Source organism: Oryctolagus cuniculus, chromosome 5, assembly GCF_051225735.1.
Source record: "Oryctolagus cuniculus isolate XC-2025 breed Fujian yellow rabbit chromosome 5, ASM5122573v1, whole genome shotgun sequence".
Lineage (NCBI taxonomy): Eukaryota > Metazoa > Chordata > Mammalia > Lagomorpha > Leporidae > Oryctolagus > Oryctolagus cuniculus.
The window spans coordinates 31,265,331-31,278,147 of record NC_142871.1 but is presented as its reverse complement, the minus strand read 5'-3'; positions in this window follow the sequence as shown (position 1 = coordinate 31,278,147).

Sequence of the window (12,817 nt, the reverse complement as noted above, 5' to 3'; positions counted from 1 at the left end):
TTGTGTGGTTCTTTGGGAAGCATGGAAGAATATTGTATCCACTGGGGCTAGTGCCTAAGCACTGATCTCCTTTGAGAGGAGGTGAGCATGAGACTACACCAAGAAAGCAGAACAAGCCTCCGTTCTGATTAAAAAAAAAAAATTAGGAGGGGCCGGCGCCGTGGCTCACATGGCTAATCCTCCACCTGTGGCGCCGGCATCCCATATGGGCACCAGGTTCTAGTCTGCTCCTCTTCCCATCCAACTCTCTACTGTGGCCCAGGGAAGGCAGTGGAGGATGGTCCAAGTGCTTGGGCGCCTGCACCGTGTGGGAGACCAGGAAGAACCACCTGGCTCCTGGCTTCGGATCGGCACAGCACCGGCCATGGCAGCCATTTGGGGGGTGAACCAACGGAAGGAAGATCTTTCTCTCTGCCTCTCTCTCTCACTGTCTATCTGTCAAATTTAAAAAAAAATTTAAAAAATAAAAAAATAGGAAATTTACTACACCTAACCTGGATGTTACCTTGGAAACTCTCTTCACCCTGGAGCACTGAACAGAGTTCCCTGGCCACACCCTCAGCCTGCCTCTGGGTGTTCACTTAGAAAAGCAGATACTCCTAAGCCACAGAGGCATAGTCCAAAGAAAAGCCATCACAGGGAAAAAACAAAATAAAACAAAAAGGAAACCAACAAATCTCTACAAATGCCAAATAATAAAAGCAGCAATTCAAGAAACAAGAATAAGGAAGACAACGTGAGGCCCCCAAAAGAACACAACTCCTCAATACTAGAATGTGAAGATGAAGAGATTGAAAAAATGCCAGAAATGGAATTTAAAACATTGATCATAGGCTTACTTAGAAGTAATCAGAAGCAAATCCATGAACTAATGAAATATGTACATGACATGAAAGAAAATTTCTCCCATGAAGTGAAATCTTAAAGAGAAATCAAAGTGAAATCTCAGAAATCAAAAAATCAATAGATAAAATAAAAAATGTAGTGAAAAGCCTTAGCACACTTGGCAAAGCAGAAGAAACAATATCCAAGTTAGAAGACAAATCACTGGAAATTTTACAGTCAGATCAAAAATAAGAAGAAATTAGAAAAACTAAAAACAATGTTGGAGATCTACAGGAGACTCCAAATGATCCAATATATGGGTCTTAGAGTTCCTGAAGGTGTGAAAAGAGAGGATAGAAGGCCTTTTTAGTGAAATAACAACATAAAGTTTCTCCAATTTGGAGAAACAAAGAGACATCCAAGTACAGGAAGCACATAGAACTCCAAATAGACATGAACAGAAAAGATCTTCACCATGACACATTGTAGTCAAACTCTCCACAGTAAAACATAAACAAAAGATTCTCAAAAGTGCATGAGAAGCCGGCGCCGTGGCTCAATAGGCTAATCCTCCACCTTGCGGCGCCGGCACACCGGGTTCTAGTCCCGGTTGGGGCGCCGGATTCTGTCCCGGTTGCCCCTCTTCCAGGCCAGCTCTCTGCTATGGCCAGGGAGTGCAGTGGAGGATGGCCCAGGTGCTTGGGCCCTGCACCCCATGGGAGACCAGGAAAAGCACCTGGCTCCTGGCTCCTGCCAGGATCAGCGCGGTGCGCCGGCTGCAGCGGCGGCCATTGGAGGGTGAACCAGCGGCAAAGGAAGACCTTTCTCTCTCTGTCTCTCTCTCTCACTGTCCACTCTGCCTGTCAAAAAAAAAAAAAAAAAAAAAAAAAAAGAAAAGTCCAAAAAAAAAAAAAAAAAAGTGCATGAGAGTAATACCAAATTACTTTCAGAGGATCTCCAATTAGACTCACAGTGGACTTATCAGAAACCCTACAAGGTAACAGAGAATAGTGAGATATATTTCAAGTTTTAAGAGGAAAAAAACTGTCAATCCAGAATACTGTACCCTAGAAAGCTTTCATTTATGAATTAAGGTGAAATAAAGACCTTTCATGACAAACAGAAATTGAAATAATTTGCCACCATCCATTGAGCCTTACAAAATATACTTAAGGATGTGCAACACACAGAAACAGAGAAGCATAGTCATCACTATGAAAGAAGGTGAAGGTAGAAAATCTCCCAAAGTAAACCATACGAATATTTATGGAAAAATGGCAGGGCTGAGTCATTAATTGTCAAAAGTCACCTTGAAAGTAAATGGCCTCAACTCTCAAGTTAAAAGACACAGACTGGCTGATTGGATTAAAAAACAAAACTCATCTATTTGCTGCCTACAAGAAACACGTCTCACCAACAAAGATACCCACAGACTGAAAGTAAAAGGATGGAAAAAGATATTTCATCCTAGCAGAAACCAAAAAAGAGCTGGTGTAGCCATCCTTAGACAAAATAGACTTTAACACAAAAACTGTTAAAAAAAAAAAAAAGACAAAGAAGGGCACTATGTAATGATTAAAGGATCAATTCAACAGGAAGATGTGACTATTATAAACATATATGTACCTAATTACAGGAAACCCAGTTATTTAAAGAAGTGTTAATGAATCTACAGGGAGACAAAGACTCCAATACAATAACAATGGGGTACTTCAATATCCCACTTTCAGCAATGGACAGCTCAACTAGACAGAAAATCAGCAAGGAAACAGCAGAGTTAATTGACACTATAGACCAAATGGACCTAACAGATATCTACAGAACTTTCCTCCTATGGTCACAGAATACACATTCTTCTCACCAGTGCATCGAGCTTTCTCTAGGATTGACCACATGGTAGGCCATAAAGCGAGTGTCCGCAAATTCAAAAAAATCAAAATCATAGCATTCATCTTCTCAGACCACAATTGAATGAATCTGGAAATCAACAACTCAGGAATCTCTAGAGCATACACAAACACATGGAGATTGAACACCATGCTCCTGAATGAACAGTGGGGCATTCAAGAAATCAAAAGAGAAATCAAAAAATTTCTGGAAACAAACGAAGATGACAATACAACATATCAAAAGATTATGGGAATATAGCTAAAGCAGTGTTGAGGAAAGTTTATAGCAATGGGTGCCTACATCAATAAATTGGGAAGGCACCAAATGAATGAGCTATCAATGCATATCAAGGACCTAGAAAAACATCAGCAAACCAAACCCAAAACTAGTAGGAGAAAAGAAGAAAAAAACTATACAAAAGATCAGCAAAATGAGAGCTGGTAAAGCACATAGACTAAGACGTGGAACAAAGTCAAGTGCTGTGTGCACAATCAATTTACCTTCACAGTAGGAATTTTGTAACTATAGGCTGGAAAAATGCATGGGTGCGGTGAAATGTCTCTTAGCACCTGGCTCCTGCTAATCTCAGCACCACTACTCCCACTGGCTCTTCTCTTAACTCTGCTGACTCACAGGACCTCCGTATTTCACCTTTAAAACCCCCTCTGCTTTCTTTTGCTTCTAAGACTTTTCCTTGGTAGTTGCCTGTTGGCCATCTATTCACCTGGCATTCAGCTGGGTATTCCTCTAGGTGGAGTCCAGTGCCTAGGGAGGCTGTAGTGGTGCCCTCTGCCCTCGTGTTTCTCACCCTGCTTTGCCACTTGCTTACTTATTTCTCCTACTGGGCTCTACATTTTCTGAGTGCTGACATTACATCTGTCTTATTCCCTACTGCACTCTCAGAACCTATCACAGTGCCCAGAGCAGGGTGACTGGGTAAACCAAATAAGTGAATGACAGTACCAACAAAGTGCCAGGAGACCTCCCAATCCCCTGGCAACAAGAACTCATCATGAAAGTGATGGGTGCTGCTGAGGAGGGATGGACAGGAGCAGTATTATGTAGTTCACAATCAACAGGACCAGAACACCTAGAGAAAGAAGAGGGAGCAATCAAAGAAAGAGACCAAAAGGATATTCATGAAGACACAAGACAGCTGACACAAGACAGCTGACACAAGACAGCTGACACAAGCAGTTATTTGGAATAAGACAATGCAAGATTCAAAGTGGTGCTGTGCCATTTCCTGGCTGGACACTCTTTCCAAGTTACCTAACCAGTTTCACCTTCTCTGCCTTAGCTGTGGAGGCAGCTGCTATGGATGCTTGGCCAAACTGTTGAAAGACGCCAATGAAATGACAATCCATGTTGTGTTGCTCACTTAAAGGTACCTACTATCAACACAACCGACAGAAATAGAACATTCAGGACAGTCAAGCTACTCTTTCCTCTTGATTATCTAAATTAAATCATAGTTACTTTGTACTCCAAACATGCCTAGAGGTGTATGTAATTAAAATCTTAGCTATGCATTTTAAGGCAGAATTAATGACTCTAGATTTTATGATTTGTGTATTATATGGTCATGAAACATCACAATTAGAGAAACTACAGGTCATCTTTTGCACCAGCCCATCTACAGTTGGATTCTCTATAGCAGTCTAATTTGTCAATTTACAAAATGTCCTGTATGCACCTATGAGAACCCAGCAACTACACTGGGTAGCAGGACTGTTCTGGCCCTGCCCTGTGGGGTTCACTTTCCAGTGGTAAATGCTGTGGGAGCACATGCGAGGGAGGACTGCCACTGATCCAGGCTTCTCAGTGAATGGAGAAAGAGCTAAGCATGAAAACTGGCTGAGAATAGGCTGATCTAAATGAAAGATCTCCGTGAGTGAGATCCCAGTGGAAAGAACAGGTCTTCAAAGAAGGAGGTACCTTTCTCTGAAGGGAGGAGAGAACTTCCACTTTGATTATGACCTTGTCTAAATAAGATGAGTCGGTGAACTCAAAAGGCTTCCATAGCCTTGGAAACTCATGACTGGAGCATAGGGAGATTACTGATGCCATAAACAGGAGTGTCAATTGGTAAAGTCAACAACAGGAGTCACTGTGCACTTACTCCTCATGTAGGATCTCTGTCCTTAGTGTGCGGTACATTGTGATTTAATGCTATAACGAGTACTCAAACAGTATTTTTCACTTTGTGTTTGTATGGGGGTGCAAACTGTTGAAATCTTTACTTAATGTATACTAAACTGATCATCTGTATATAAAGAGAATTGAAAATGAATCTTGATGTGAATGGAAGGGGAGAGGGAGCAGGAAAGGGGAGGGTTGCGGGTGGGAGGGAAGTTATTGGGGGGGGGAGCCACTGTAATACATAAGCTGTACTTTGGAAATTTATATTCATTAAATAAAAGTTAAAAAAAAGAATAGGCTGATCAAGGGGCAGGAATGGGGTGGGAATGAGTCTTCCCTTCAATGGGAATAGCACGTGCACAGGCTGGGAGGTTTGGATGAACATATCCAGGCTTGCAAGACTTCCATTTAGATTTGAATCTATCTGCAAAGCATTCTTTCAAAATTATCAGGAAGTGTCTTCTCAGGGAAATTTCCTGCTACCTACTGTCCAAGACACTGTGCAGCAGGTGTATAATGATGTAGAGTATATAATGCAGTGGAGTATGATGATGAGCAGTGTCTGGGGATTTGTGATTAGGGGAAAGCCTATTTCCAAGCTCAGATTAATGAGGAACTAAACCACCTAAAGTGAGGAGGCAGAGAGCTTCAAAATTCCCACCCAGGGTTGGTTGCTAGCTCTGGGTTGCAGAAATAGAGTAAAAAGGTAAGGAGATTCTAGCAGATGCCAAGAGGCCTGCACTCACACACATCTCTTCTCCCACCTACACTCCACCATCAGAAGGGACTTGTGAGGAAAATCTTGTAATGATATCAGCACTGGAATTCTTAAATATTACTATTCTAGTCAGCTAAAAAATGCTCAATTTGGAGACAGACATGATCATGTTGGAATAAAATAAAAATGTACCCTCTCTGGAATAATAATAAGTCATGGCAGTAAGAACATGTTGGTGCTGGAACAGAAGCAGATTAGTACACCAATGGTACACAACAGGGGTCAGAAGCAGACTCCTAAGTATAGGAACTTCATATAGGGTAAAGCTGCCACCACAAAGCAAAAGGGAAAGGACATATTGCAGGGCAGACAATGTTGAGGAAACTGGATTACTATGAAGAGAAAAGTATTTCCAACACAACATTAGCAGATATGAGGCTGGGAGAAGATAGCTGTTAAGTCTAAAAGCTTCAGTGTCTACACTGTCTTTGTCTGGGTAATTTATAAGGAGCAAAATTTAATTGTTTCACAGTTCCTAAGATTGGGAAGTTCAAGACTTAGGTTAAGGACTTCTTGCTGTGTCATGATGTGACAGGAAGTGTCACATGGCCAGAGAGTGTTTGTGAGAAAGAGGAGGCAAGGAGACCTAAATCATCCTTTTATTAGGAACCCATTCCAGTGGTAACTCACCTACCCCAACAGTGACAGTATTAGTCCATTGATGAGGGCAGAGCCTAAATCTACTAATTGCCTATTACAGATTTCACCTGTTAACTTCAGGAACACATTCAAAACAGTGTGAACTACACAAGAAACTCTTTAAAAAGAACATTTGAAATGGAAATAGAAAAATAAGCAAGGATATTGCTTATATAGACATCTTAGAGAAATCTGTGGGCACATACAAGAGGAGACCTTATGGTCTTCAAAGAAGGAGGTACCTTTCTCTGAAGGGAGGAGAGAACCTCCACTTTGACTATGACCTTGTCTAAACAAGATAACAGTCAGAGAACTCAAGGGGCTTCCATAGCCTTGGAAACTCATGACTGGAGCATGGGGAGATTACTGATGCCATAAACAGGAGTGTCAATTTGTAAAGTCAACAACAGGAATCACTGTGCACTTACTCCTCATGTAGGATCTCTGTCCTTAATGTGCTGTACATTGAGACTTAATGCAATAACGAGTACTCAAACAGTATATTTCACTTTGTGTTTGTATGGGGGTGCAAACTGTTGAAATCTTTACTTAATGTATACTAAACTGATCTTCTGTAAAAAAAAAAGAAGAAGAAATTATCAATTCCCAACTTGACTCTCACTGGGATTAAACATGACAATAGGTCTGATCTGATTTCATCATCATTTAAAAAAATCACCTATTATTTTTCACTTTATGTTTCTGTGTGGGAGCAAACTGTTGAAATCTTTACTTAATGTATGCTAAACTGATCTTCTGTATATAAAGAGAATCAAAAATGAATCTTGATGTGAATGGAAAGGGAGAGGGAGTGGGAGAGGGGAGGGTTGCGGGTGGGAGGGACGTTATGGGGGGGAAGCCACTGTAATCCATAAGCTGTACTTTGGAAATTTATATTCATTAAATAAAAGTTAAAAAAAAAAAAGAGGAGACCTTATGCATATGAGGATGCTCCCTACAGTGGTAGTATAGCAGGGTGCTAGAGGGATTGTAAGTTTCAACACTAGGGAAATGCTCAATGAAAAGTAATAGACATGCAATGCCCATATGACAATACTTTTTTAAATTTGGAAAAAGCACTTTTAAAAGATTTGTTTATTTAAAAGTCAGAATTACAGAGAGAGAGGGAGAGACAGAGAGATCTTCCATCTACCGGTTCATTCCCCAAATGGCCCCATTGGCCAGGGTTGGGCTAGGTCAAAGCCAGGAGCAGAAGCTTCCTATGTGGGTCTCTGGCATGGGTGCAGTAGTCCAAGCACTTAGCCTATCTTTTTCTGCTTTCCTAGACAAAGGGAGCTGGATCAGAAGTGAAGCAGCCAGGACACAAACTAGCACCCATAAGGGATGCCGGCACTGCAGACCCCAGCACAACCCACTATGCCACAGGGCCGGCCCCTGGAAAAGGCATTTTAAAGAAAGTGTACACATCTCAGCCTTCCGTCTGGAAAGCATCCTCCATTGGGTCATTGCTTGTTTGCACATTTTGTGATCAGAGACACAGACAGGCTTTGTTCTGTACCATCCGCTCAGAAGGGCTGGGTAAAGAACAGCCTTGGAAGACATAGTATCTTCCTCTGAGGCAGAGGGGAAGGCTATTTGTCATTTAAAATAGTAAGGATAATGGCTCATTCCAAAATAAATGTTGGACAGATTTGCTGAAAACCTATTATAAAAGAATGTGGTTTTTAAACTCAATATTGCTTGGATGAAGAGCAATCTACTGCACATACAGTATCTACTTCTGCATAGCTCTCATAGAAATTAAGGGGTAAAGGGAAGCAATGTGAACATGAAGTTCATGATATTTTCTATGTTATGAGAAATAAAGTTCTTTGTTTTTGACCCAAAAGTCTCATTCTTCTACTTGTGCCCACAGAAATATGGGCAGTCTATTTTACGAGCTTGCAAGTAAGGTTAGCTCCCTGAATTTATATTTCTAACAAGTTCTCAAGTCATGTTGATAATGCAGGGCCAATGTATACATTTTGATAACTACTAATCGACATCATTCCAGTGATGTGATCCAGGGGAAGTTACTTAACTTTCAGTAACTCAGTTTTTTCATCTGCAGAAATGGGAATAATAAGACCATTTTCATAGACTTGCAGTGAGGACTAAATAGGCTAATACCTTGTAAGTCTCTAAAACCATGACTGATGTAAATTAGTACTTGGCATTTGCTATAATTGTTAATGTGAATATTTTCTCTGTGTGGATGCAAGCTGCTAAGGCATATATAGCATCTACCACAGTGCTTCTCTCACCTAGGAAGGCAATTCTGTTTTTGAAGTTTAAAGCACAATGAGGTGGGCATTGTGGCACAGAAAGTTAAGCCACTGCTTGAAATGCCCACATCCCATATCTGAGCACCAGTTCAAGTCCTAGCAACTCTACTTCCAATTCAGCTTTCTATTAATGCACCTGGGAAGGCAGTGTATGATGGCCCACGTACTTGGGACCATGCTATGCATGTGGGAGACCATGATGGAGCTCCGGATTCTTGGCTTCCAATTGGTCCAGCCCAGGCAGTTATGGGCATTTGGTGGGGGAAAGGGAATGAGCCAGTGGATGGAAGGCCTCTATCCCTCTCTCCCTGTCTCTCCCTACTACTCTGCCTTTCAAATGAAGAGTAAAATAAATCTTTTTTTTTTTTTAAAGAAAGCTAAAACATTTTTGACAATCTTTGGGTATGCAACACATCTTTCTGCATAGCTCATTTTCTTCTATAACATAACACAGGTTAGGAGTGAGAATATTAAAAGATGATTAGGAGTAATTCCTAGAAACCAAAACTGCCTGGAAGGGCAGACAGGTTGTATTTGCATGGACATAGCAAGAAAGCTAGAGAAACAAGCCCTGTGCTCCCTTAAAGCAATCAAACGGCCACTGGAAATGGACCAATAGAGTTGTAGTGATCATGTGGAACAGACAACAGAGATGAGAAGGCAGGAGACAACCAAAAGACAAAATTATCATTGAGAAGCATGATACAGGAAGAAAGGAAGATAGAAAACTGAGAAAGGAAAGGAAGACCACAGAGAAAGACAGCATCACCCCAAGTCTTTCCCTGGTAGAAGTAAGCAAACCTGGTCCTTTTGCCAAGTAGTGATTTCATGACCCAAAGCCTACATACGTGAGTACAAACTAATAAGAAGAACTCAATGGAAATGCTCTGCATTTTCAAAAAAGTGGCCACCATATTTCCTGCCTCATCTGCTCCAGGTAATAAATAAAATCAATAGATAAATCTCACCCTGCTGTACAAATTCTGCCTACTCATCTTTCATTTCTGGTCTCTTTCTTTCAAGCAATAAGTGTGCAGAAGCATGGAAAGTTTTATAGAACATAATTCTGGTATCAGCAAATTCTAGAACACCCGTTTATACCACAGTAGTATACAGATGCTCCTTGATTTAGGATTGGTTTACATCCTGATAAACCCATCATATGTTGAAAAATCTCTTAAGTTGAGAATGCCTTGAATAACTTAACCTAATGGATATCCCAGCATAGCAACACTGTACGCTAAAGAATCCAGGAGGTTTCCTCTCAGGACCTTGGCACTGACTGGAAGCTAGTCATTGCAATGGCCCAGAATCCTGACGGATGGCCATATTGCCTTTGGCTAGCCCAGAAAAAGGTCAAAACTCTGAAAGCATGGTTTCTGCTGAATGCTACTGCTTTTGTATCACTGTAAAGTTGAAAACTTCTAACTGGAATCATCTGCATGTATTTTCTTTTTGACAGGCAGAGTGGACAATGAGAGAGAGAGACAGAGAGAAAGGTCTTCCTTTTCCATTGGTTCACCCCCCAGTGGTTGCTGCAGCGGGCGCACCATGCTGATCCAAAGCCAGGAGCCATATCTGCATGTTTTAATGAGCAACCTTCACATAAAATTTCAGAGAAAATTAACTGTAAGGAAAAAACAATCTATGAAAATCAAGTAAATAATTATAAGAGGGACTGGCACTGTGGCATAGTGGTTTAAGCCTCTGCCTGCAATGCTGGCATCCTATATGGGTGCCAGTTCAAGATCTGGCTGCTCCATTTCTTATCCAACTCCCTGATAATGGGCCTGGGTAAGCAGTTGAAGATGGCCCAAGTCCTTGGGCCCTTGCACTCATGTGGGAGGCTCAGAGGAAGCTCCCCTTCTCTCTCTTTTCCTGTTTGTGTGTCCTCCTCTCTGTAACTCTGCTTTTAAAATAAATTAAAAATAAATAAATCTTAAAAGAAGAAAATAAAAACTAACTATAAGAAATATGACCCACGCCTCACCCTTTCCTGAGATGAGGTTTAAGATTTCCACAGTGAGATCATGATGTCTATTTCTGTGTGGAACTCATTTCCTACACTGACTGGTATGAACAAGAGGTCACCATTGATTTGGGGTCAAGAAGAGTTTAAATAATGTACGTCCACTTGATTCACTAGATTTTTACATCTTCCCAACATGAGGAAAGTTTGTATTGGTCCCCACTCTATATGAAGCACAGTTGTGGGCACAATTTAATGCCAACCACCTTTGAGCTACCCTTACATTGAGTAACTCAGGCACCATCATCTGGTCATCACTTCAATCAATACACGATCCTTAAGGTCACCTTCTTTAAAAGTAATTGTTGGTGCGACTTCATGAACTCTTCCTGCTATTGCCTAATTCAGGCAAAGAACTAATTTTCAAAACAGATCATATCCACATATCAATCATTTCATAACACCGCTTTTGATAAATGCCAGATTTTACCTTTCTAGATTTTTAAATGGGTTCATGAAGGCCAAATATATACCAAATTGAAATCAATATTTTCTCAATTAGTACAGAACTTGTTTATATGGTTTTTTGTCCCTTCAAGATAGGTTTTATGAAAACTGAATTTCTGCAATGAACAGTCTTGGACACCAAGTTAGGCAGATGATTGCTTGGTTTTGCTTGGGCTCAAATAGGGCTGCATAACTTTTTTATTTTAGAAATGTTTGTGACAACATCATGCAAGTGTTACAAACGTGAAGACACAGAGATGAACAGTGCTAACCTTTTTCCTATATTTTCATTCTCTATTTTGCCTTTTTTACTAAAACTCAAGTCTATCCTCTTCGATTCAAACCATCAGTAGAGAAAAAATTGGGGAAGAGGGGATATGACCTTACCAAAAATACATTAAAGGACGAAACAGACCGCGATGAGTATAAAAGATTAGGTAAAGGAGTTCAGGTCAAAATCTCAAACGAAGGAGACAGAAATTCGACACAGAAGAAGAAAGACAGCAAAGTCAAGCAAGCTTTTTCCAGCTTTCGTCCAGGAAGCCCTGGCCTGGAGCTTTCCAGGATGACCTGAAGCTGGGGGAGCTCCCGCGGGTCTTCCTGAACACCCAGCGCAGGCCGACCACTGCACGCCCCATCTCTGAGTCCTAGGTAGGATTATTTAGCAGGGATTTTGTTTTGTCTGGGTTTTCAATGGTCCAGCCCCAGCTGTACATCTGGGGAGGGCCACAGAGGGTCTGTGGAGAACCATTCTGCAGCTTCCCTCCCCCTGCAGGGGCGGAGTAATTAACAAACCATTAAGTCACTTCGCCTTTCTTGGCAGGGGCCACCGTGCAGGTCACTGCTTTGAAAACTTTTGTTCTGAAAGGAAATTACAGGATTGTTTTATGTTCGGAACACAGCCTGGTGAACTCTGGAGTCCAGAGGTAAGGAGCTAGGGACCCAAGCACGCGACTGACTTTAATCCCATTAAAAAAAAATTTCCCGCGTCCCCCTTTTTATTTTGTCAAAAAAAAAAAAAAAACACACACACACACACACACACACACAGTTCAAAGAAAAAACGATTTGCTCATTTGGTTATAACTAACGGGGACGTGAATTACGGAGATGCCCCAGACTGAAGTTTATCTCTGCGTCGATAAATCCCCAAACAACTGCGAGGAAACCAAGTACTGCCACCATTGCTGCTTTTTATTTCCATATTAATCAAAGGCTTCTGGCACTGTCCGCTCGAGCTACGCGGCAGGCAGAAAGTGCGTTTCTTAGCATCTGAAAAAGTCCCCTGGAGGATGAGCTCCCAGCTCACCCACAGCCGGTGGAGTTTCTACCGCTGGACCGTAGGTGACTTCCGTGGCCTGCGGTTTGCGGGCTCTGGGCCCCCTGAGGAAGCGGGTGCGCTCTCACGCCTTTGATGCTTCACGTATCTTTGTTTGCTATCCTCCACCCCCACCCCGGCCACCACCTCCACGCCCTTCACAATGCCTGGCCCTTCGGAAGAGCCCAGAAACTGTGCATCACTGGAGAGGAGAAACAAAAACTCCACTGGTAGCAAAGACCAGGCTTACTTTGCGGAGGGTGCTATCGAGCGCCGTCTGTTTACATTTGGGTTCAGAGAGGAAGTCAGAGACCCGGGCTGCTGAGCAGTCGGGGAAAGACGAGAGTTTCCAAACCCTGTGCCCGCTGCGACCTCGACTCCCACCTTTGGGATGAAGCGTCCCGCCTCCTCCGCCCCGCAACCCCGCAGCACGCTCGGGAGCGCAGGTGGCTTCTGGAGTTTTC